The following is a 26,599-nucleotide window of genomic DNA, read 5'->3' as shown; positions in this document are numbered from 1 at the left end:
TAATAGTTTTATTACAGTTTTAAGTCTAAGAAAGTCAAATGACCTTGAAATTAGAATTTTATATCAAATTAATAGACGACGTTTTCTATTGCCCTTGACAACTTTTGGCTAAATCATCTTTCTGAAACTAGCGTGTTTTCTTTCGACTAAATCAATTATGTTACATTTTTAAGTTGCTTTTCCTCTGAAAGCTAACAGTTTTCGAAAAAATGTTTTAAATAAAAAAAGTTATTTTTCTAATTTTAAGTGTTTTACATTGGCTATTAAAGCCACCTGGAGAACTAGGTCCAATCTGATGTTAGAACATGATGCCCCCATCAAACTCTGCAACTTTTGTTTAAGGAACTTTTTTATAAATTACAAAATGAGCTATAAGCCATAATAGATTAAAATGGTCCATTCTGCATTCATAAAGTTTACAGGTAAAATTGAATTTATATTCGAATCAATCAATTATATTTAAATTTTCTGCATTTATTTATGCATTGTATTTATAAAAACCTAATCATTAATCATTTGAACATTAAATATATATCGGTTAGTTTTATATTTTTTTTAAAACCATATGCTTATGTTCCTTGGTACGTAGTTAGTTAGTTCTCTCGTTTTCAAGGTTTTTGTTTGTTGAGGGTCATCTCTTCTACTGCACTGGTTCCATTCTATTCATCAATCACTCATGTAGATCATTATTCATTTAATAATAGTGGTGATGTCGTTCGTCTATTATAATATGAGAGGGTTGTGATGATCATTAGTGGAATATAGTGAGACTATCCTTATGTTTCATGTCATTTACCAATGTTATGTATAGGAAAAATATTTTTATTATTCACGCGCGCTTACAATTTATAATCAACTATGAAATTCTTGTTTAGTAAAAAAACAATAATGGACAGTAATTTATAAAGTTGAGTGTTATTTAGGTGGTTTTAATGTTAATTTTTCGATATTTCCAGGAAATTGTTCAACGATTAATGTGTTATTACAATAAATTATAGCAACATAACGTGGATTATTTATTCATACGATGGTCACTCGAATTTTAGGACTATTTCTTCAATGAACAATGGTTGTTTTTGTAATCAGGTAGTTTTATTGGAAAGTTTCATTAGAAATGAGAAAATAACTACTTCATCTTTAAGTTATTTTAAACGTTAATTTTAGAAAAAGTTATACAGAATTTGGTCCTCTAAAAAAGTAAACTCTCTACTCAAAAACCTCCATTGTTTGCCTTAATTTTTTAAGAACTCCATAACCTATTTGAATAGTTTACAGATACCTGCAAAGTGAAATACCTTTTTAGCATCTATCTATATTTTCTATCTATCTCTCATTCTTTTTTACCTGTATTGGATCATTGTTTTCGGGCTGCGTGGCAACTCTCGGTGTTCTGCCATAAGACTTTGGGTTTCACCGATGTAACCGATGTTCACTTTTTCATTCTATCCTAATAATGCTAAAATTGTTACAAGAATCACAACAACTGAGTGACATTCTGATAAGAACTTCGGCCTATTTTCCAAGACTGTATAATAGTAGCTAGATACCTGCGTTTTAGACTAAACTTCTCTTGCTCTCGCTTATCCCCTTTCCATAACAGTTGAAATACGGATAAGGGTTGATTTACACAAGTAAAATATATGCACAGTTTTCAATTTTTTTAATGTTAAATATGTAGTCTAGAATTCATTGAATTTATCAGAAAACATAACCATGAATTGTTTTTCATTTACTATTTTTACAGAAATCTTTAATTTATGATTCAAAATGCTCATAGATGGCGCAGTCAAATGTCAGATTAAATAAAAATTTTTAATTAATTTTTTTTTATACTATAGCTCATGTGTTTCTCTGATGCATGAGCTATATTATTGTAGAGTTTCATTCAAATTCCGTGAAAACGTACCAAACACACACACACACACAAACAAACAAAGAGCCTTACTGTCACATTTATAATATATATATAGAGATAGGGATATAGGGATATAGATAGGGATAGGTAAGGGAAGGAAAGGGAAATGGTGAAACTAAATATTTTAGCAGTCTCATAACCTTAATTTAATACTAATAGCCTGTATACTAATAGCCTGTGGTCTTTGAAATAGATACGTGTATGTTTTTATATGTAATAGGAGTCATTTTGTGAATAGGACCTCGTGCACTGACGCCATATTTTGATACTAAAGTGAACGCAATCAGTAAGTAAAAAAGCTTGAATCTTTAATTCATATTATCTTCCGATTTCCCGATTATCCTCTTATACATAGACATATCCACAAAAAAAACTCACAGCTGTACAAGGGCCAACGAGGGATTTTGTATGCGGCTCGAACCTCCGCCGTATAAGTTTTTTTCTTCACTACTAATATTTCTTAACTTATAAAAACATTTTAATTATCACAAAAAGTAACAAAAACACTTAAATAAAGGATCTCTATTCATTTAACGAACCAAATAATTACTTTGTTTTCAAAAGTAACTAATAAAAATAGTTAATTTGCATAATTTGAAGGTTATTTAACAGGCACTACACACACATATATATGAAATTGAAAGTAAGTAAAATAAATGTGCATTCACAATGATGGCTAGGCTCTAGCTATTATGATGATTATGTTAATTGTGAAAGCCGTTAAATATTATTAATAATTACGTGACGTGGCGTGTGTTTATGTTAAAGAATATATTTATTTAAACAAAAAAAAAAAAAGATATTATTTATTTTTGAAAAGAGGTATTGAAGATGACGAAGATTGTCAAACATTTTTATAAAACGTTTTGTATTTATTTAAATTGATGTCTCTATATATTTTGTAAATTAATTTGTTGTTGTATATTTTTCTTGATTTAGACATTCGTTGGAGATAAATGTCTTGCAACTCTTTACTTATATTCACCCTGTCTTATGAAGTGTCAAAACCATAAATATATTGAAAAAAAAATTTTTTTAATATATTTTTTTAAATTATAGCTCATGTGTTGTTCTGATGTATGAGCTATGTCATTGTTAAGTTTCATTCAAATCTATTCATTAGTTTTTGCGTGAAAGCCATAACAAAAATTCTGACTCTCACATTTATAATATATAGGGATGATTTATAGATCCATAGTTTGCTTTTTGTCACTTTTAAAAGTTAAAATGCGAATAAATTTTTTTTTAATAGGAGATAGCTTGATGTCGAAATTCAAAAGGTCATATTACCCATAAAAATGTAAGGCAATCAAAGAATGCATTCAAAGGTTTCCCATCTACATTTAGCAAAACGTATGAGGTCACTATTAGGTATATTCCTCTTTGTTTAATTAGGTATTTTAAACGTTCATATAAAAGATGTTTAAAAACCAACTTCTCTTTTTTGAATGTCCAGTGGGAGTTCTTCGCCTGAAGTGATAAAAAAATTTTAGTCCGATCCGCTATTCTGCATTAACAAGTGTCATGAATGTACGTGCTTAAAACGCGCATTATGCACATATGGTATGACTTTACAGGATAGAAGTCACGGTTAATAGCTAGTTTTGCACTACAATTCTAAGCCAACAAAGTTACACAAAATAACTAATTTATACTAAAATGAAATTGAATTATTAAGTTGTATAAATATGTTAAATAGATTTAAAAAAATAATCAAAATAAACACGTATCTAACGGCACTTTTTTTGTTAGATAAAAAATGTATTCATAATTTCATAATAAAAGCATGCATATACATAGATCATATAATATGTATGTAAATGTTAAAATGTTAGATATGTTTGTATACAATATTTTTAATTAAAAAATAGAAAGAGTACACAATGTATTATTTGAGACATTCATATAACTCTGTAGTAGGAATATGAAAAGTCCGCACTCAAATTTTTTTATTTCTTATAATTACATCAGCGTGTTACATATTGCGAATTATAAATGAAGTTTTGAACAGGCGAAAATAGAGGTAAGTGCAAAGTTCTAGAACCGCATTCTTATTCAGAAAAGCTTATAGATTAATATTCCCGATGTTGCCAGAAACCATATTGTTCCAATTTTTGTATATACCACCCCCTCCACAGAAAAACTCAAATGTCACAGAAAACACTCAAGCCAAATAAAGCTACGCGAAGTTTTTTGGGTAATTTAACGTCAAAAAGATTCCGTGTGATTCTCTCCTAAAGTTCACCGTTTTTAAGTGATTAATGTTTGGAATAATTTCAGAAAGGTTATTTTCAAAACTGCAAATTAATGCACATTAATGAAATTTTCAAGCTTTTCAAAATATTAAAATCTTTGAACATCTTTTATAAAATTCTGAAGAGTTATTACAGATTCTTTGATTCTAAAGCCTCAAATTTGAATTGTTAAAGATTGTTTTATAATAAAATTAATAATTTTGAGATTATTTTTGGTCATAAAATAGTGTTTTCGGGGGCCTTTTTGAGATATCAAAGTGCGTTTTTTCTAAAATGTTCCCTAGCTAGAAAACTAGAAAGTAGAGCCAAAGTTTAATAGTTTTAGTAGATTATTACATTCAATTTCTGTCAAACCTGTTTATATTTCGAAAAAATGTTTCAAACAAAAAATGTTCGTGTTTATAAGTAACTTACCTTAGAAGAATAATCTCATTAAATGATGACTTTGAGGACCTATATATTTTTTTTTATTTAGTTAGGTTTATCACATCAATTTGATCTGAATCATTTTGATACAGATTTAAAAAAATTAACAAAATATCCTCTTTATATTCTCTAGGTTTTCCCAAGATTAGAGACAAGCACATAATACATTGACGAGTTATTTTACTCAAGAACCATGTCTACCAACGACTGACGAAGGACGATAGCGCTAATTTATGTGACCATTTTAAGGAAAACTGTACGAATAATTCAAAAACAATTTTTATTTCGGTAATTTTATAGTAATATTATAAAAGTTTAACGATACTTATTTAGGTAGATAAAAAATGTCAAGATAATAAGTCCCCTTAATTCAAAGTGTTTAGAATTTGGAAATGTTTTGCCTTTTTGCGGGAATTACATACAACCGAAAATATAAATGAAATATTTACAATTACATGGACAATCAAATGTTAAATACTCATTGTTTATTAAATTTTAAAAAATATGTGATTTATTTATAAATATTTTAAAATAATATAATACTTTAGTTATTTTATTATTATTCTATAAATGGGTGGAGCTTGTTTTTTTTTAATATACATAAATAAACAATAAATTAATTATTTATATTAAATTACACATTAAATGTATTATTTGTTTTAATTACTGTGCAAAATATCGTGTTATAATTTTATGATATATCTATTTACACGATAACAATTGATTTTGTACTAATTGTGAATTAATCTATAAAACTAAACTCAATATACTTTGATAAAGGTAACGATAAGTCAATATTAGTTGACCTTAGATTATTTTAAGATAGAGAGAGGTTCGTAAATAAACTTAGATATATAATATAACTCTTTTTAATTTATCATCCTCATGGCTTTACCGTTATTTTCGTATCGATTGAACCTTGCAGAACAGGCAGGTACTGGCAGAACTTTTCAAAACAGTATTTCATTGACATCAAGGCGGGATATTGAAGATGTATGAGAAGGTGCATTTTTTCTTTTTATATTAAAAATCGGCTGAATTTGAAACATCAGTAGAAAACTCTGATCACATGGAAATCACTTTTGCTTGATAATATCGAATTATTGGAATTGATCATTAAGCATGTAAATTTTTAATACATAATAACAATTTATTCCTTGCAAAAAAATTGTTTAATAAAAATGCTGAAAAATTTTTTTGCGTATTGACTAATTAGGTTAGGTTAGGTTATATTGGCTGTCCACGAAGGACACACTTAAGCTACAGAACATTGTGACACCATATATGTGTCTTCTACCACCTTCCCGCTGATAATTTCATTTATCAGCTCCTCAATTTCAGAGGCTGAGTGGACCTCCTTCATGCATATACCATGCACTACACCAGCCCATCACAACTATTAATTAAATTAATTTTGTTGCGACGGCAGGAATCGAACCCGCTAAACCAACTGAGCTAATAGGGCGAATATTGACTAATTAAAAATAGAATTTTCTCGAATACAATTCGTATGCTACCTAAGATTTTATAGATGTATTTTGACATTATTATTTTTTTGTAAACAAAATCATGTTTAGGTTAACAACCACCTTACACATCAATACATGTGTATGCACTTTAAAATTATATAAATATTTGTAGTAAAAATTGTGTTACGAATAACAGACTTATATGAGTAATTAATATGTTTAAATAAACATCACATGTATAAAGTTAGCAAAACGAAATCAGCAAATTTGTTCCTTTAATAAAGAACTGACTAGTACTTCTAATTTCATAATAAAATGTATAATCAGTGGTTGAGTTAGAAGATTTTCCAGTCGAAAAATGTAAACAGATTGATAAACAAATTCAGGATAAACAAAATATCCTGAAAAACCCAAGTTTACATATGGTTATATATGACTTTTTTGACAGTGTACATACAGTTTAGACTGACTAAAGGAAGTTAATACAAATTTTTAAATTATTATCCTCATTATAAGGCTAGCCCATTATGTTATTCCTTTATTAATAGAAAACTGGCAGCTACTCACCCGCTTCCATAAGCAGTTTCAACTTAAAAATAACCTTCACTTCCTTTGCCCTGACTAAGCACAGAAATAAAGAGGTTTCCCTTAGCAAAATTCAAACATTGGTAGGTTTTACCACTACTACTTCAGTCAATCCTCAACTATCTTATTTAGTGGTCCTTAGGACAATTACAAAATCTTCCGTAATGCCTCGATAACCTACCCCAAATTGTTCACCAGGTTCTCCTACTATACAGCAATGTAATGGATAAAATACACGTTCGAAATTAATCTCTTATTTGAATTTCGCTTCCATCATTTATATATTGTTCACATCACTGCCATTATATATTGTTCATTTTATAGAGTACTATATTTTAAAAACCAAACAGAATGATGACTTGGCTAACTTTATGTGTCATTAATAAACTTTTATAAAACTATAAATATTTAGATTCAGCAAATATTTTTATGTAAACAATCACTATTATATTCAGTTTAAACTGCTGACTATCAAACTAACAATATTTAAATGGAAATTGATTTTCTCTTTAAAAATAATTTAATTATATAAGACATACTATTTAATAACTTTAGATAATGATGATTTAAATTTAAGAGGTCATCGAAAAATGTGTTCGAGAGAAAATTTTAAAATATAGTGACTTTAGACATTATAGGTTAATATGTCAAATGGAAACCGTCCGTTTTTTGTTTTCTATCAAAATGCCTTTTCCGATGTTTTCTTTTGCAATTCCCATGTTTTTCGCGCTTTTCCGGCTTTTGTTAAGCAACTTATTACACTCCAATTATTTCCTGTGTTTATTTATTTACTCAATGAATAATTACGACTATTATACATTTAAAAAAATAGAAAACCAAACATATATTTTAGCTGTGTAAAACAATCCTCACCATTATTTCGAGTGTTATAGAAAGGGGATAAGCGAGAACAATCTTTACTTTTAAACTCAGCGAAGCGTGTGGGTATACTCTAGTCAATTGTCAATATATATTTTTTGTTTTTGTGTATGGACTCTCAAAGAAATAATGTAAGTAGGTTTACCATATTAACGATTTTTTTTATTAAATCTTTATCACCTTCTATAACCAATGACCTAAAATGTATTATACCAGTGGACATTTTAAATAACAAACCATGTAAAAAACCACAATAGTTATTCAATTTTGGGGTCATATTTAATTCATATAACACTGAAAAATATATTTAATACAAAACAATAAATTTGAAAAAATTAATAATATTATTAAATTTGTTTGAGATTATATACATTAAGTACTTCAATACCTTAATTACATAAACAGTTATTGACTATTAGGTAAATAATTTTATTTCACTTAAAATTTTTTCATACTAACAGTTAGACGAAATTACCAAAAAAAATATAATAATCTCTATATATTATAAATGCGAAAGTCAGTATGTTTGTTTGTTTTTTTGTTTGTTTGTTACGCTTTCACGCTTAAACTAGCGAATGGTTTTTAATGAAACTGTACATCAATATAGCTGATATATCAAAATAACACATGAACTATAATTTATAAAGAAATATTTTAAAAAAATAAAAAAATTTAATTTAATTTTCATTTGAAATTACCATAAATTACAGATTTCTGTAAAAATAGTCAATATAAAATATTTCAAGGCCATCTTCTCTGATATACTCAATGAATAATTACTATTATATATTTAAAAAAATAATATATTTTACCTGTGTAAAACAATCCCCACCATTATTTCGAGTGTTATAGAAAAGGGATAAGCAGAAGCAATCTTTATCAATCTTTACTTTTAAACCCAGCGAAGCGGGTGGGTATCACTCTAGTAAATTCATATAAAAGTATGTAAATTACTACATTCTTTTAGAGTGTCGTAAGCAATTTTATTTGAACAAATTTTCTGTTTATTATGATGTTAGTTTTTATAAATTTACAATTAAATAGAGTGTTACGTTTTACAAATTCGATAAAATCAAAAAGAGTCTTTTGGTTCCAAAAAATACTATTAATATTTACACTAACGGTTGAAAAACATTCATTCAAAAAAAAAATTGTCACCTAAACCCGCTGATACAGTAGATACTCGGATAATATATTTATCAAGGGGAGGGAGGGGCAGTAAAATATTCTCACATGTCGTCAAAAAATTACGCTTTCTGTGTAAAACCTAACAAACTAGCCTGACGTAAATTTTAATACGATTGGATATTTTTCTGCTTAAGATATTTCCAGGATGAATTCCACTTGTCGACAGTTTTGGTCTATTTTTTTTTACAGGCTCAGAATAATGTTAGCTGTGAGATCGTACAGATGAAGAGTTTTTGGTCGTTTAAATCGCGAGATAATCAGCTGCAAAGTTCGCTATTTCCCAGTTCAAAGCATTTAAAATTTACTGTCCTCCCCATCTATTTTTTACGATATTTAAAAATTGGTCGACAAAATTGAAAAAAAGTTGAGAGGAATGTTTTTAAAATAAAATTTGTAAAAAAAATTTAGAAATTTTTGACGTGAATTGATCAAAACTGGGAACGTAGGCATAGTTATCTTTACCTACTTTGGGGTTTTATTAAGTCCTTGTTCTTAAATTAAATTACACGTTAAATTCGGTCGAAGTAAATTTAACATAGCTGGAAATACCTTAAGGTTTCCTTTTATTTTATTCTAAAAACACTTCTTTCAATTCTCCTACTTTTTTTTCAATTCTGTCGAGAGAATTTTTAATATCGCAAAAAATAGTTAGGAGAACAGTGAGTTATATATGCTTTGACTTTCGAAATCGCTAACTTTGTAGCAGATTATCTTGCGATCTAAAAGACCAAAAATTTTGCAACCTTGGTATCCCACAGCTAACATTATTCTGAGCCTGTGAAAAAAATGGGCCAAATCTGTCGACAGGCGCATTCATGCAGGAAATACCTTAATAGTGATATTCATCGCAATTTGTTTCGATTTTACAAAAGTATGTAAAAATTCACTTCACATTAATATTAGAGATGGTCACATTCCGAAATATTATTGACAAAATATCTTTTTAATTTCAGAAATTATTATCCAAACTTATTAAAGAATAAAATTTGTTGTTGTTGATGTTACTTACTTCTCAAAAGATTTAAATGAAAATTACACTTAAAATTCTTGAGTTTTATGAGCTTTATTGAGTTGTCATGAATTTTTAATATAAAAGTATGTCGTAACTACATCATGTAAAATACATCATTTCGATTGATATTTGATATATCTTTCATTTCGTAATTAATTATACAAGAGGCCTTACTTATTCCTGACGTTCAAAAAATTATTTATTATAGGATTATATGTAAAATTCCTTTCTAGTAAATATTTATAGAAAATTAGTGTTAATTCGGAGAAAATATATAGTTCATTTAATGTTGAATAATAATAATAATAATATAAAGTACATTAAAATGGCTTCAAATTTCTTGAAACGTTAATAAACGGATATAATTAAATAACATTAAAATATGTGTGGTAACAATTGTCATAAATATCTACGTCATCACTTCAAAACAAATTCTTTTTTATGGTTAATATTAATTAAATTAAGAATATCCCTATATATTATAAATGTGGAAGTAAGGATGTTTGCTTGTTTGTTTGTTACGCTTTCACGCCAAAAATAGCGAATGGTTTTTAATGAAACTGTACAGCAATATAGCTCATACATCAGAATAACACATGAGCTATAAATTCTGTAAAAATTTAAAACAGTAAATGTCAAACAAATCATTGTCAACTTTTCTGATATACTCAATCAATTATAACCATTGTACAATTTAAAAAATTTAAAAGTGTACATATCTGTTAGCTGCGTAAAACAATCCCTTCAAGTGTTATGGAAGGGGAAAAAGGGAGATCAAAAGAGGTGGAGACTATAAGGCGGTAGATTTTACTTTTAAGCCCAGTGAAGCGGGCGGGAATCAAGCTAGTTTTAATATTTCAAAAAATTTAAAGTAATAATTTTTTAATCTTATAAAGGCCTCGACACACTGGCGTTATGTTGTCTCTTATAGCCCATTTCTTCTTTATTACAAGGAGGATGTTCGATAATATTAGTTAATTTTCTTTATTAGAACACAGTCAGTATTCTGATATAAATTATTTGGAAATAAAATATCGAATAAAAATTTTAAAAAAATGTAACGCTTTTGATAAAAAAGAAATTTCTACAAACAGCTTGGAACACTTGTATTACTTTTGTAGAACCGAACTAAATTTTAGTAAAAACATTGGCAGTACATAGTCGGTGTGGTACGGAAGTCGTGTGAGTGCGACCCCTGTAGAAGACGCCTGTTAAAAAAGGTCTTGTTAGCCTTCATAGATTATTTTTCGAACATGTACTGCAGCTTATGCTTGAACGATCATTATCTCCATAGATAAATGATGTGTTTTATCCACTTTTCAGATTCTGTTAATTCAATTTTTTCCAGTTTTTTTATTACCATTAAAAAACGGCTCAACTAATTTTGCTGAAAACTGTTTCAGTTTTTAAATATGTGGTTACGCGTCGGATAAGCCTAGTCACGTGTTAATGTCATAACTGGTTCGTGACATAATCGAGGCGAAAGAAACTGAACGAACATACGTACATATATTGCGGCCTTGAAACCGCATAAATATATAAAACTGAAGATTTTCAAAATGGGCCACGTTACATTAACTTTCTCTGGGAAGTTAAAAAATAACAATAAATTAAAAAAGTTTAAAGCAAAATTAAAATTTTTCTCTTTTTAAGTATTGAAAAATGATTCAAGTATTTTCAACATAAAATTGTTTTGGAGTATGCTCTAGGACTTAAAGTGATCATACCAAAACAGCCATAACTAGCAAATATTTTATACTCAAGTTTCTATAAATTTTCTTTAAAAATTATTTTTTATTCATGTAATTTCTTCCCGCATATAAAAAGCAATATATTTACGAAATAGAATAATAATAAAATAGTTTTTAATTATATTCTTAAAAAGTTTAACGCCCACATTCTTTAAAAAAATTAGTTTTCTAAAATATAACCATGGTATTTTTTTTTCAAATCATTTATAATAATTGATACTTGAAGTCTTACTCAAAAATAAAATTAATATTAATTAAAAATAATTATAAATAATTCATAATTTTTTTTAAAAATATTTTATTTTATTTTTTGAAATAAGAACACAATAACCTTCATTTTAAATTATATCTTGTTATTATTAAATTTTATATTGAAAATAAAACACACATATGAGTTTTTTTATATTTTTGAATTAAAATTATTATAGTTTTTAAATATTAACAACACGCTGCCATGTGCAAAAATTATTTAATAATATTTTAATTAGATTATAATTAAAAGCCGACTTATTACGTAATATTAAATTGTAAGACTTAAACATGTGTTTCAATGAGCAATTTTGTTGATTTATAAAAAAATGAAGCAGATGAAACCCGTAAAAAATTAAATAGTCATTTAATTCACGCGTAATTATGAATTTTAATATACAGTAAATAATACGGCCAGCCGCTTATAAAAGTAGCGTAATATTATAACAAGCCCAATAAAAAATATTCTAAATTTAAATTTTTCTTTTATCTTTATAACGGTTAACAAGATGGATCCTACGGACCCAAGATTCTATTAACTTATGTTGCTCATTTACGAACTCAAATTCACTTTTTACATCTTGAGCACGCTATACAAATTTCACCTTGATATCTCTTTTTGTTTTTGAGTTATTGTGTTCATGAATGGGCTCTACTTAGCTGATTTTATAAATATCTATACCAAAATTGTGTTCGTATCAACAATTTCTAAGCGTTACAAACTAGCATACCTCTAGACTAAAATTAGCATACCTTGATATATATTTTATATATACAGGGTATAAACATATACTCCAGAACACAGTTTTAATAAAACTCTGTTATTTGCGGCTGCGGGATTCTTACCAAGAAAACATAAAAGGTGGTAATTGGTGCTCACAATTGCAAACACTTTTGCATTGTTCTGACAACCTGGATCTTTCGAACAATCAATATATCAGCACTATCAGAAAATCGATGAATACGGTATTGGAATGCTACAAACTAAAGCATTACGAAAATGATTTTATTTCACTTAATTCATCTCTTAGAGCAGCATGTATGTACATTTATTCAACTACAATACACACGCGTTACTTCAATTGCGATGCTCCATCGTCAAACTCAGAACAATTTGCCAAACTAGGACTGCTAGCTGATGTCGTTTCCGTTTGCTTGTAAATGGTCTCAATTACGAGCTTAACAGTGACCAAAATTTCCTAATTTGTAATCTACTTAAATCACTTCTTTGTTCATTGTCCTTTATTTACAAGTTATAGATCACAATATTTGGACCAATTTCTTAGTAGAATTTCCAATGGCTTGGATCTCTATGATCTGTTTAATATTGAAAGTGTTGAAAAAATAAATGACATTTTTAGATTTACAGTGCCGGTCTTACGGTTTCGTGCATTTCTATTTGACGAGGAACTATACTTTAATTAGTATTAGCAAAGTTTCAAAAAGTTTTTTTTTGTGTCTGTCTTTTGGATTTTGATACTTGTTAAATTTATTAATTAAAACATATATTATTGCAAATATATTTTATTATTATTATTATTTTTTATTATGCCAAAATTTTGTTCATATCAACAATTTCTAAGCGTTACAAACTGAGACTAAAAATAGCATACTTTGATATATAGGTATTTCATATATACAGAGTACAAAAAATATAACAATATGATAGATAATAATATACATAAAATTAACTAGTCCTCGTGAAAATTAACTATTAATATTTTGAAAAATAAACAAAGTGTAGGTTTCATAATATACATATCACCCTTAAACATAACAATTATAATGTAGAAACCCTTTTATATTGAAACCATCAACCATCATTCAGAGGTTTATGAAAATATAATTCAATTAATTTTCTATATTATTATATAAGGAAAGCTTTACTTTCTCTGTTTCTATGTGTTACGTGTATATGTTACGGTTAAAAAGAGTAAACGAATTATTAATGATATTTTGGTAAATCATGTACCAAGGAAAAGACGCCCGGAGTGAGACTTTTTCTTACAATTTTGAACTGGCATAAATGAACTTTGGATCAATATAATGATACCAGTACCTGGATGACCGACCTTTGCTCGTTATTTATTCTAAATGAAACCTAGTAAGATTGATTTTTCGCTCCCCAAATTTAATTAAATGTCATGAAAATCGTTGGAGCCGTTTCTGAGATTAAAGTTTCCGGGAGACAACTAGGTTTTCTTATAATGAAACCTAGCTAGATCGATTTTTCGACCCAAAAACCCCTGCATACTATTTTTTATGAAAATCGTTGAAGCCATTTCCTGACAGGCAATCAGCCGATTGCTGATTGCCTGTCCCTGTGTATGCTTAGATCATTAAAATTACTAAATAAAGATATTACTAAAATATCCTAGAAATGAATCGACTTTGTCAATCAAAGATTTATTATATAACTACGCTCGTACCAAAATATTCTCCTTAAGTAATTATTGTGCTTACTTCCATAGTGATTTTGCACATTAGCCGTGACATATTATTATGTGTTATAATATACATACAAACAAACACCAACATTAAATATTTTCCTCAAAGGACATTTCCAATTTTATCCCTTGTTACCGCCTAATGTTATTTGACATTAGTATTTTATGTTTGGAATATAATAATAATGATAAAATAACCACCAGTGACTACAGATACCAACACAATAAAACAATTCGCTATCGGCTTATTATAAATCAATAAAATTTTATTAGATATCGAATTGTATACCAAAGTTTAAAAAATTTAATCGAAGTTTAATAATTAGTGACCAGAACACTTTAATTTTTTGCACAATGTATTAATAAAATTTTCTTAAACTTTCTTTGCGCCTTCCGCTTCCGCCGAGCTGAAAATAGTTTTCACACCACGGGAGCAAGTAAAGAATTTGCCGCCCGAGGTGAAGCCGAGATCTGAGACATTCTTTACTTTTGCTCTTAATAGCTTACGAAAAAGGAACCAATTTTAAATAATTTGCAACAAAAAGTCTTTCCAAACTATTGTAACAAATTTTAAGAATAAAAGACATTGTAGTACAGTAGAATCATAATTATCCGCACTTCAGTTAGGTATTCGGAGAAACAACAAAAAATCTAAAATCTTAAATGGCATTGAAATGGCATTTGCAGAATCAGAAATCAGAAAACGCTTATTTGGGGGACAATCAATTATGAAAAATATTTATTATAAGACAGTTTAAAACTAATGAAGTTCGTCTAAAAACTATTATTTCTAAGAATAATAGCAATTTTTTTCAATATTATAATCCTAGAAGATTTATATTTATATTTTTATTAAAATTTGTTTTAAAATAAATATAGAACAAAAATTATATGAACCTTCCAAAAAATTGGAACCGTATAACATCATTGTGTAAAAGAGTAATTTAAATTGTCCGACCAAAAGCAATTGTGACTGTCAAACAGGTTGTATGACGTAAATATACTGTTAATACATAGTTTTTAAACAAATATTTATTAAAAAATAATTTATTTTGGAAAGAGTAAATTATTCTTAAAAATGTGTTCAGAGAAATAAATATTTATTAATTGAATTTATATTAGGTTTTTGGTAGTATATACTATATGATAATAAATAATTAAAATAATAGAAAATAATTTTATTATTACTGTATGACTCCAATTTTTTTATTTGATCTCAAAATTTTTCGAACTTGCGTTCGTTTAAATATATAAAAATGAATCAATTCATTTTATTATATTTATAGCAAAATGAATTGATTCATATAATAATGTAGTTAAAATTATTGTTAGTTTTGGAGTCGGTGTCAGCCAAAGAAACAACTCTGATAGAACAGTTTCCTACATTCAATTGGCTGACACCGACCATAAAAATAACAATAATTTTAACTACATTATATTATCATTGTTTTTTTACTTCTTAGTGCATATTAATTTGTTTTGACAAAGTTCTCCTTTTGGAATCGGTTTTCTTTTTTTTTTAAGTTTTTTTTATTTTGTGATTTTCAATGAATTTGAAGTACACTAACTTATTTGTCACTAAAAAAGAATCATCGAAATCGGTTGGCTTGATATTGAGTTATTCCTCCTCTTGTCGTGCATACTTAATGCAAATTTAAGACTTTTATGGTTTTCTCATGGATGCCGTTGTCAGAACTAGGCCAGAAATGGGACCACACGGGAACCACGAGCTTTCAAATATATAAAAATATTCATCAAAATCGATTCACTCAGTCAAAAGTTCTGAGGTAAAAAACATTAAAAAAAAATACAGTCGAATTGATAACCTCCTCCTTTTTTGTTTGAAGGCGGTTAATAAGTGATGTGATTCTAATATTGTGAACGAAAATGATAATGCCATTTGGCCAAAAGTTGCTAGTCTGTGGCGCTAGTCGTTATCTACAGTGAATATTTGAATTGCATTTTAATGTATACTCTATGTCATTTAAAACGTACAACATTAAAATAGTATTAACTCTAAGAATGTTCTAACTAGTGTTTTTTTTAATAACATAGAAGTATATGCATCGAAATAAATAAATAATTTGTTACTTCTTACGTTACACTGACTTCTTTCAAATTATTTTCGATTTTGGATGTACATAATTTTAAAATCTTTTATAAAATGAAAGTCTTATTAAGAATGGATACATTCTTTTGAATATGACCAGTGTAATATTGTAACAGGCCCAATAAAAAATAATGCCTCGAGTATTATTTTTATGTAATTAATTATTACATATGTTTGGTGACTTTGCAAACAGTAAATGGAATAAAAAAAATTTAAGGCGTGGGTAAGGCACTTTATATAATCGTCCGATTAAATTAATGAACATGAAATCTGACTAAAGGCAGATTAAATTTTTATGGCATCTTTTAAAGTAAGTTTTAATATTTAGTTTTACCTTATTTAGATAATGAGAAATTTGAAATATAATTATAAATATAAAATTATAATCATAAAATTTTTACGTTTAAAAAAATTTCCCACTATAAATTTTTCCTTAAAAAAAACCCTAATCATTGCTTACAAATGAATTTCGCAAAAGTTAAAACCATCGAATGAAACGTCAAATTAAACCTTTTCGCATGGAATATTAAAAACCATAATAATTTATGGTGGAAGCTCAAAGAAGTAAAAACTTTTCGCACATAGCGCTTCCATATTATTTCCAGGTGCAGAATAAATCAGGGCTCCACATTTTGCCCTGATTATGCTGTTTTGAAAAGGTAACAGAAGAAGATTAAAGGGGGAAATACAAAATTTTAACGTCATATTAGTAATATTTACAAAACTACAATTATATTTTACTTTATTTCGTTGCTACCTACGGTAACGTAAAAACCTTATTGTACTCTTAATAAGTCCCCCCCCACCCTTCCAACAGTAATAGTAAAAGACAGCTTAAAAGCCTCTTCGGCAAAGAGCCAATTAATGCTGGCATTATTTCTTTCGCTGCCTTTACACATTTCAACCAGAAAAATATATACAAATTAATGATATTTTGGTAAAATAGTTCCATGAAAGCAATTTTTATGGAAATGATTTATTGTGCAAAATTGCTTGAGTAAAAAATATCAACTTTGAAATTTAAACCACTTCTGTTAATCTATTCAAATTGCAGCTGACCGAAACGCATTTTCAAGAGTTACAATGTTTTGTTTTGAAATTCAAAAATATATCCAGGAATAAAAACCATGTAAATCTAATTAAATTAGAGAAATATTAAAACAATTATAAGGATTAATACAGCAATCCTGAATTCCGGATTTACATTGTCCGAATTTCTGTTTAACTATCAAAAACTTAAAATACCCACCGATTCAAATGTCAGTTGAAGTCAAAAACAAACAAAAAAAAACACAAAAATCACAGCTGCACTAAAATTTTTGCTGAACACAAGAACAAAACTAAAAAAAAACGCACAAAAAAATATTCGTTTCTTACAAAACAAAAAAGATCACTTGTCGTTGAAAGATATTTAGAAGAAAAAACTAAGTCACTATGAAAAATTTAAGTTTGGAGAAAAACTGTGGGTGTATGTAAAAAAAACTCGCTCTCGGTGATTTTACACTATGAGTATGCTCTGCTTACTACTATGCTCTCAATTGTTGACTAATGTAAACGAGGCCGTTGCCACGACTCGACTGAAGTCGGAACCGGTGCAGAACTACATTGAAGTCGGTGTTTCCATGTTGATATACACACATACTTACATAGAATACATACACATGTATATGCTTTATTTATATACCCCACTACGTCCCTGTAAGTATCATAGTATTATACTCATAGTATACAACATATCTGCGTTTTCATAAAAATTCTATATACTGCCGTACATTCAGAACATAAGGTCCATATAGTTTGAGAGTAGCTGCACAGCCTCTTCGAGGATATAACAATATCCATTATATATTATGCATGTATTAATATAATAGTGTTTATATAGGTTGTTTCACTTAAATTGCCCCCAAATTTTCGTATATTTATAAAAATAGTGGAAACAAACAATTGACTGAGATAATTATTGAAATAACATGTATAGACAGTGTTGATTACTCTGTCACATTACACATACATACATGTCATACATATATAACTGATATTCCCATATAATACATACTATACAATTTGCATATAATTCGGGCTCTCACGGGTAAATAGTGATGGTCACGAAAAAATGTTTCAAACAAAACTTGTTTAGTTTTTTATAAGGAACATTTTTTACATTTAAAATTACCTATGTTGCTCATTTACGAATTTGACATCACTTTTGACGTCCTTAGCACGCTATAAAAATTTCAGCTTGATATCTTTTTTCGTTTTTGAGTAATCGTGATGATAAACGGACAGATGACAGAAGACAGACAGACAGACATACAGCCGGAAATGAACTAATTAGGTGATTTTATGAACACCTATACCAAAATTTTGTTCATTATATCAATATTTTTATGCGTTACAAACTTGGAACTAAACTTAGTATACCTTCATATATTTCATATACATGGTATACAAATACAAGTAATCATGCTAAATAATAATAAGCTCTTTTGAGTCGGGTATTAGCGCTTCCACCACTTTATCATTTAACAATGAACTATCACGCAACTTATTCCACCCTTTTATCACGCAACCAAGAAAAAGCGAATCTTCTGTCAAAATTCTCGATAAAAATAGAGATGTACCGAGAACTCTTATTTTTATATAATCTCCTCTTCTGTAAAGTCTGTAAATAGTTAGCAAATGGAGAAATTTTATTTCGAAACGCCAGCAGCCATTACGTTTAGACTTTTATACATAGATGTTTAAACTTTTCTTCCGTTTATGTGGTACTTTCTGAAGTGCTAAAATCTCTTGATGAGTATATTTTATATTTCAGCTAATATTTTCCTATAAAACAGAGAATTCAAAATCGTTTGGGAAGTCACACTTAATTACAAATGAGCTTACTACCGTTTTGGTAGAACTGGAGAGCTTTTGATCAGAATGATCCAAAAAACATTTTAGGGTGGGTTAGAAAATGTTTCACAGGGAGGCAATTTCCTATCAAATATTGCGAGGTCCTTTGATAAATGTGCGTTTCACTTGATATTTCCGATTAAATACACGAGATAAAAAATTCAACTACTGGCATTAACTGAAAGATATATTCACAATTGATTAATTGAAATTCAGAATTTTATCCAAATGGTTTGTTTGGGGCCGTAATCTTTAACTTTAAACGTAGTCACTTTCATTGGTAATACTTTGTCTCGTTAGTCATTTCAAATAAAACACCAGGTATATTTAATTTATTTACTATTTTTTTGTATACAAATAACATCTTACAGGTAAAAAGTTTATAGTTTTTTTTTTTCAAATACTGTATGATTACAGGTGTAAATTGCAATAACAAATATTGCATAAATAATAAGTTTTGTAAACAAGTTATATATCCTTATTTGTTACATCCTTAATACTCTGCTAAGAAGTTATTTCTATTGTAAATAACAATAAAAGATTAAGGACATATATTTATTTTGTGGTTTATACAGAAATATATAAAGACGCATTTCATTCTTGACAGAATACGATTTAAAGTAAAAAAATGTCTTACAACAAATTTAACGGTTCAAAATCATTCTTCGTGGTTTATGTAAAAATCAATTATCCTTGATAGGAGGAGTTCAATCAACTGTATCGAAAATAAAACAGCTTTTTTAGGGATAATGTAACATAGCGCGGAATGTTTATGGTTTTTCTTTTAAGATAACAAAAATATTTTTTGTGAAGCTTGCGTTAAATTGTTGTATATAGTAGCACTTATTTTAAAGGTTAAAAATTCTTTCTGGCTCCCTTGCATCGTTTAAGAATATACGAGGATCAAGGCAATCTATTCATAAAAAATGCTTTGTTCTGAATTACTGACGGATCATAACGCAGCCTAAACCGGTGATCGTAAAGACCTGAAACTTAGGGTGTGTTCTTTGTATGACGTAGGCATCCGATAAGAAAGGATTTTCCAAAATACTACCCCTAAAGAGTTGCAAGACGGACTATAACGCGGTGGCCTTTAATTTAAAGCACAGCCAAGCGGGTGGGTATCAAGCTGGTTTGAAATAAAAATATTGATTTTTATTTATTTGAAGTTGGACTAAGTCTAAATTAATTTTGAAAATTTTAGGAAGCGTTTCCCGATTATTTAAATATGTAAATAACTTCAAATGTAGGCATATTTAACATCGGTTTTATGGTAAAACGATAAATAGATGATATTTTTGCATGGATATCTCTAAAATTTGTCGGTGGAAATTAAAAAAAAAACTGTTTAAATTGAAGCTAAAATCTTAATAAATTATTGAAAACAAAAAAACTCGTTGTGCCCGACTAATTAAGGATGTATGAGCACAGTAGTGAGGAAACGAATTAAAAGAAATATTTATTTTCAATTTTGATGATAAGTGATGACGAAATATAATAATACAATTTTTCGATATCTGTAATAGGTAATTTCCAAATATTTTGCATTCGCTGTTTCGAAAACCAAGACAGGCATCTCAAGTTTTATTCATACGTTTCGCCTACGTTCATGAAGTTATAGCAAAATTTATTATCAAAGTTGAAAATAAGGTAACAATAATTTCAACCCTACTGTATTGTTTGACATGACGTTTATGGAAGCCTGAATGGCTCACTGTCAATGTATGAGAAAGGGGCGCTACACTAGCTTATTTTTTAAATGAGTACTACCCACAAGTATAAAACTAACTTTTAAAAAGACACTAGATCATTTTCAAAAAGTGCACTTGTGGCTTGTGATATTATGGAAATGAACCTTTGTTGAAAGTGAACTAGTGGCTTTTTAAAAGTTGGTTTTATACTTGTGGGTAGTACACATTGAAAAAATAAGCTAGTGTAGCGCCACTTTCTTATAAATTGATTGTGAACCATTCAGGCTTCCGTAATTACTACCATATATTTACCCATATTTTTGTACGTTTAAACATTGACAGTTTATTAACCACAAATTCCATCATAAAATTTATGCAAGAACATCATGTTATGTTAAGAATCACTTAAAATCTTTTTTAAAACAACAAATTGATTATACAACATACAAATAAATACAAACAGCAATTTATTCTTAAAATTATACAAACTGTTTTGTTTTATTACTTTCAAACTAAAAACCAGTCAAGGTCATATCAATACATTTTATATTTTATTTTGTATTCAATAGAACTCTTATACTTATTAAACGTACGTAACTGGGTGTGCCTGGTAAATAAATCGTTTTTAAAAAATCTACAAAAAAATTATTTTATATAAATCTTTTTTCTTTGTTTATTTTTACAGTACGATTTCTATAGTACGATTACTCATTCAAAATGCCAATTATCAAGAGACTGCAGTGTCTTCCGAATAAAATATACCCAATAGTTTAAAGTGATTTATTTACTCCGGTAAAACCATTGAAATAAAGTTTATTATTTTTTCTTGCCAAATTATTATCTTACTTTCCCAAAAGTTTTAAATTAGAATCCTGGTCAATAAAAACAAGCGAATATTCAACATCCTATCTTCGTATCTATAGTTCATAAGAAAAAGACAAGGAATACCACCAATTTTTACAAGCTTTTATTTAGTCTCATCTGTCCCGTAGTCTGTCTGTAATCAAATCTTGCAAGTCAAATTTGATCCACTTCCCGGTTTCCGATTCATGGTAAGGTTGTGGTGTCCTGATTTTCCCATCGCTTCCACCATATTTGATATATATATACATTTTTTTAGTCTTAATTAAATTAAAATATTTCATAAAAAATACTTTTTAAGGGGCAAGCTTTTATTGTACTAAAAAGTAGAAAATAATTTTATCTATGAGTCACTTATACCCGACTATTTGTAAAAGCTTGAGGCGCTTAATATCAAGAATGAATCGAAATAGCTTAATATCAAGAATGAATAATTAGGCATGAGGAGTATATGAGGCGTTCTGATTCATTTTTTATATTTTTAATTGATCGCCTCAACCTTTTACTAATAGTCGGGTATGAGTGACTCATAGCTTAAATTATTTTTCACTTTTTAGTACAATAAAAGCTTGTACCTATATTGGCGAAAATCGAAAAACCTTTTTCTTGCATTGACTAGACTATGTTGCTTTTAAAGACTGTTAAATCTAAAAAAGAAAATTAATTGGTTGGGATATGCTCAAAAGAACCATTTATGAGCGGACGATAACTCTTAAATCCTTATTCACGATTTTATATTATTCGAAGTAATAATAGATTCGGATTTTAAAGATTGTACAATATTTATATTATATTTATTTCTTATTTAATTTGAGATGCATTTGACAATTCCATAAAATATTGAATTTTGTAGTTATATTTTTGTGATAAGATAACAAAAAAATTGTTATAGGTATATGTAAGAAAATGTTCAAGGTTTGTTTCACTTTTAGAAATATATTGTTTAGTCCAAGAGCTACCCAACTTTCCTATGAAAAACATGAGGCACAATTCACTACTTCAATGAAATAATTTTTTTTATCCACGACCGAAAGTACATACTTTCTGCTTCTGTTGGGAGAATTCTCAAACTTTTCTTGTAGTGTAATACACTATTTCATTACAATGAAATTCACAACTTTAATATCTTTTTGTATTTATAGTCCAAGAAATATGCCGGATGATAAAATAATATTTTGTAATAGCAGAACATTACAGGTTGTTTTACTTGATGTGCTAATGAGTCCAGCTTACAGTACAAATTTAACAGGCTTGGCTCTTGGCATATAATATTATAAAATTATTTCACAATAGTTTTTCAAAAGACCCCTTTTTCAGGATCAACTTTCCATAATTATCATACTTCAAAGCATGAGTTGTCATTTTAAAAAGACACTTACATCAAATTAAAGTCCATTAATTTAATACCCTTTTATAGCATAGCCGTACATTACATTTTGTACATTAAAATATATCATCTATAGACGAAAAAACGAAGCACTAAAAATGATCAAAGTTCGAAAAATTTGAGCAGTAAGTCGGATTTGAATGCGGTTTGCGGCATTCGATTCGTTAGAGCGTTAGGAAATTTTGTGACCTAATTTGATTTATAAGAAAATAAAAATATGCAATTAGCATAATTAATATCATTTTATAATTGCATTTTAAATGGATCGTAAAAAATTAAATTCACAATTCGGGTAATAGACATGAAAATGATTTCAAACTTGTTAGACGGGAATGTCGCTACAGAATCGGTCTCAGAGGTATCTGGAGCCAAGGGTAAACGGTTTCCCGTTGTCTCAGGGAGTTTTCGGGTAATTCGTTTTAAAATAGGTCCAAACTCGTTACTCGTGGATTTTTGAGGTCGCTGAACACGAATATTGCGACAGATAGCTGTATATTTTGTTATTTTAGTGATCGTTCGAATTCAGCAGCAGTAACAAATTTTTTTTTTTAAATTCATTATCATATGTAACTCTATTGGATTTTTTAAAATCTATTTCATTTTTGTTAACATCGTATTGTTTTAATTACGAGTAAGTTGAGTTGATATCGTTCACCTTGGGCACCATGTACTTCTGAGACAAATTCTGTCGCGATATTCGTGTTCAGCGACCCCAAAAGCCCCAGTGTAACAAGTTTGAAATCATTTTCATCACAATTAACCGACTTGTGAATTTAATTTTTTTACGGTCAAATTAAAATGCAATTATAAAATGATATTATTTATGCTAACTACATATTTTTAATTTCTTATAAATCGAACTAGGTCACAAAATTTCCTGACGCTCTAACGAATCTAATGCCGAAAATCGCATTCAAATCCCACTTACTAATCAAATTTTTCGAACTTGATTCCTTTGTTTCTTCGTCTATTACAACACAAACAAAAAGGGGTGTTTCGTTACGTAAAGAATTTATATTTTTTAATAATGATAATAATAATAAAGGGTTTTTCATTAAGAGTGTCTGAACTTTAAACTTAAAAATTAAACAAATTGCATTTCTTTTGTTTATTTGAAGATTTCATACCCTCCTAATAGGATCTAAAATAGACTCACGTGCTAAATAACCGGCAGTCTAGAGAAATAATATTACGATTAAATAATAAATCGATTATTTCGCTTATTATGTAATTTGTATATCTTATCTGTAAGAAAATTGCATATAAATAAAAAAAGTAAATTATCACTTAAATATATTTCTGCTATTAGTTACCGATACCGCACTGCGGAATTCCGCACGATTCGAGCTAGTCTCTATAATTATACAATGTATATATGAAATATATCAAGGTATACTAAGTTTAATCCCAAGTTTGTAACGCCTAAAAATATTGATGCTACGAACAAAATTTTGGTATAGGTGTTCATAAAACCGTCAGTCGGTTTGTCCGTCTGTCAACACAACAGCTCAAAAACGAAAAAATTTATCAAGCTGAAATGTTCCTTATAAAAAAATAAACACTTTTATTTGAAGCATTTTTTCGTAAACATCACTGTTTACCCTTGAGGGCACAAATCAGGTAAAAATTATATAATATGTATTAATATGGGAATATCAGTTCTGTGTGGCTATCTACTACTTACATGACGTAAAAAAACTGGCGATTCCATAATCAACACGGTCTATAGATGGTATTTTAACAATTAACTCAGTCAACTATTTGTTTTCACTTGTTTTAAAATAGTTGTTTTGTAAAGCTTTTTTCAAGATCAACCTAAGTTAATATCTATTCATTACGTATTTATATGCATTACGTTTTGTACATTAAAATTATATCAATAGCACAAAGGGGGTGTTTTGTTACGTAAAGAATTTGTAGTTTTTTAATAACGATAATAGATATAGTAATATAGAGCACATTCAAGAGAATTAAAGAATGTTGTTATAGGAAATGCTATACGAATAAACATATGATGATGAATCATCATTATCGTTTTTGAAGTCTGTGAAATAGTCTCACTGAAATATTTCGATATGAGTATGCGCTGGCTGCACTGTTATCGTACAACAGAAGCACATATTTATAATATAGATATATACAACTATACGTACAGTAGTCGACAATTTTGTCTGCGCTATGACTATCTTGTGTGTACGGTAGTAGAGATATGAATTACATAAAACACCACTAAAGTCTACATGTAAATACCGTGTGATAATCAGTGGGTTTCACTTCATATATAAGGTGTTCTATAATCGACTGCAGAACTCTTGGTTTTTTAAAAAAGCTTATAAAAAAGAACGAAAAAGCTCTTTACAAAATTTCGATCTGAGGCCTAATTTCCGAGAAAATTAACCAAATAAATTAACAAATTTATACAATGACACAGGACTTAGAAGTAAAAAATATCTTTATCGTAATTGGGTGGTATTTCATAAAAATTTAAAAAAAATGAGATAGATAATCTGATAATTAAATTTAACGATAAGACAACAACAATATAAGACAATAATTATGGCTGTCATTATCGTTGCATTTAATTATCCATGACCTGAAGGCGTGGCTTCAAAAAATGGCCACGTATTGTGTGCAAGCAAGCTTTGTTTACATTTATTTTTTAATTAATTTATGTTTAATTTAAATGAAATTTTTCATTAATTCCGATCTAATTCAGGTTAGAAGAATTTTAGAAATGCTGAGATAATTATTGCAGTTTGATTTTTTTATATAATGTGGTATAAAAAATGAATAATGTATTTGCAAAGTGTTAACTTAAAAGATCATCCACATGAAATCAATGGATCAGTGACAAAAAATGAAATGATTTATCAGTTATGCTCACGTAAAGCGGGTTTAGGTGAAAAATGCAAGCATGTCGAAGCCACATTTGTTGTATTGCTACAGGTATAACTTTGAGCATTTTATCGAAGCTTATTACTATTTTAGGCATTAATTTTTTTTGTCATAATATATTCAAAAATGATTTGTTTTTTAGAAAATGGGAATAGCTAGGTTTTTTTCTTGTACTGCCAAAAAAATTCCATAAAAATCTAGTGGCACGGAGTCGTGTCCTGGGTCGAACACCCCTTTTCTCTCGATTATATATGATTATTACTACAATAACTGATAGTTTTAGCACTTGACACACTATAATATAATTTAAAAATAGTATAATGCACTTTACTTCTTCTATTTCAGTTTTCTTCTTTGCTTCTGATCGTCTGTTCTTCTATACATATCTACATGCATATACTGTGTTTAGTATAGCACGCCAAGCCATGCCATGTCACGCCAACCGTTTGTTAAATAATTTTACATAAAGTTCATTTTATTCACGACACAATGATATCTATGTATATAGATCTATTCTATCTATCCCATTTATTTTATAAATATAGTTGTGAAAGTTAATTTAATAGTAACTAATTATTAATATA

At 28.3% G+C, this 26,599-nt stretch overlaps 1 protein-coding gene across 4 annotated transcripts in view; it reads right to left on the bottom strand.

Annotated features, from left to right (window-relative positions):
* The window catches only part of LOC123293934 (protein sprint), a 423,720-nt gene that overhangs the window by 131,024 nt on the left and 266,097 nt on the right, over positions 1 to 26,599 (bottom strand). For 2 of the 4 annotated variants that reach the window (XM_044874936.1, XM_044874937.1), the window contains exon 1: positions 17,536 to 17,593. The exons of the other annotated variants lie outside the window; for them this stretch is intronic. The gene's annotated coding sequence lies outside the window, so the exon portion shown is untranslated. Of the gene's footprint in view, positions 1 to 17,535; positions 17,594 to 26,599 lie in introns of those variants that run through there. 4 annotated transcript variants of the gene reach the window in all.

The sequence above is a fragment of the Chrysoperla carnea genome, chromosome 2, assembly GCF_905475395.1.
Source record: "Chrysoperla carnea chromosome 2, inChrCarn1.1, whole genome shotgun sequence".
Taxonomy (NCBI): Eukaryota; Metazoa; Arthropoda; class Insecta; order Neuroptera; family Chrysopidae; genus Chrysoperla; species Chrysoperla carnea.
Note: the sequence above shows the minus strand (reverse complement) of the source record. Positions and strands in the feature narration are given on the sequence as shown.